Genomic DNA, 1,939 nt, shown 5'->3' with positions numbered 1-1,939 from the left:
CCGGCTGGGGGCATTTACATAACCCTGTCTAATCATTGCTGTTGACAAGACTCCAGGAAGAAGGACAAATGTGTGTGTGTGTGTGTGTGTGTGTGTGTGTGTGTGTGTGTGTGTGTGTGTGTGTGTGTGTGTGTGTGTGTGTGTGTGTGTGTGTGTTCTAGCTGCTATAGTATGCTCGTAATGAGTGTCTTTGAGCTGACAGACAGAGCTAGCCAAGTGCACTCGGTGGTAGATATTTCCCTCCTGCATGACATGCCAAGCAAGCAGCGGGCAGTAGAACATCTCTCTGACGGCAGGACAGGGGGAAGTGAATGTAGCTGAGCAGACTGTGACAGCAGGACATCTCTCTGAGGACAGGACAGGGGGAAGTGAATGTAGCTGAGCAGACTGTGACAGCAGGACATCTCTCTGAGGACAGGACAGGGGAAGTGAATGTAGCTGAGCAGACTGTGACAGCAGGACATCTCTCTGAGGACAGGACAGGGGAAGTGAATGTAGCTGAGCAGACTGTGACAGCAGGACATCTCTCTGAGGACAGGACAGGGGAAAGTGAATGTAGCTGAGCAGACTGTGACAGCAGGACATCTCTCTGAGGACAGGACAGGGGAAGTGAATGTAGCTGAGCAGACTGTGACAGCAGGACATCTCTCTGAGGACAGGACAGGGGAAGTGAATGTAGCTGAGCAGACTGTGACAGCAGGACATCTCTCTGAGGACAGGACAGGGGGAAGTGAATGTAGCTGAGCAGACTGTGACAGCAGGACATCTCTCTGAGGACAGGACAGGGGGAAGTGAATGTAGCTGAGCAGACTGTGACAGCAGGACATCTCTCTGAGGACAGGACAGGGGGAAGTGAATGTAGCTGAGCAGACTGTGACAGCAGGACATCTCTCTGAGGACAGGACAGGGGGAAGTGAATGTAGCTGAGCAGACTGTGACAGCAGGACATCTCTCTGAGGACAGGACAGGGGAAGTGAATGTAGCTGAGCAGACTGTGACAGCAGGACATCTCTCTGAGGACAGGACAGGGGGAAGTGAATGTAGCTGAGCAGACTGTGACAGCAGGACATCTCTCAAGAGGACAGGACAGGGGGAAGTGAATGTAGCTGAGCAGACTGTGACAGCAGGACATCTCTCAAGAGGACAGGACAGGGGGAAGTGAATGTAGCTGAGCAGACTGTGACAGCAGGACATCTCTCTAGAGGACAGGACAGGGGGAAGTGAATGTAGCTGAGCAGACTGTGACAGCAGAACATCTCTCTGAGGGCAGGACAGGGGGAAGTGAATGTAGCTGAGCAGACTGTGACAGCAGAACATCTCTCTGAGGGCAGGACAGGGGGAAGTGAATGTAGCTGAGCAGACTGTGACAGCAGGACATCTCTCTGAGGACAGGACAGGGGGAAGTGAATGTAGCTGAGCTGAGCAGACTGTGACAGCAGGACATCTCTCTGAGGACAGGACAGGGGGAAGTGAATGTAGCTGAGCTGAGCAGACTGTGACAGCAGAACATCTCTCTGAGAGCAGGACAGGGGGAAGTGAATGTAGCTGAGCTGAGCAGACTGTGACAGCAGAACATCTCTCTGAGGACAGGACAGGGGGAAGTGAATGTAGCTGAGCTGAGCAGACTGTGACAGCAGAACATCTCTCTGAGAGCAGGACAGGGGGAAGTGAATGTAGCTGAGCTGAGCAGACTGTGACAGCAGGACATCTCTCTGAGGGCAGGACAGGGGGAAGTGAATGTAGCTGAGCAGACTGTGACAGCAGAACATCTCTCTGAGGACAGGACAGGGGGAAGTGAATGTAGCTGAGCAGACTGTGACAGCAGGACATCTCTCTGAGGGCAGGACAGGGGGAAGTGAATGTAGCTGAGCTGAGCAGACTGTGACAGCAGAACATCTCTCTGAGGACAGGACAGGGGGAAGTGAATGTAGCTGAGCAG

This window comes from Oncorhynchus keta, unplaced genomic scaffold (genome assembly GCF_023373465.1).
Source record: "Oncorhynchus keta strain PuntledgeMale-10-30-2019 unplaced genomic scaffold, Oket_V2 Un_contig_9447_pilon_pilon, whole genome shotgun sequence".
Lineage (NCBI taxonomy): Eukaryota > Metazoa > Chordata > Actinopteri > Salmoniformes > Salmonidae > Oncorhynchus > Oncorhynchus keta.
This window is presented reverse-complemented; position numbering follows the sequence as displayed.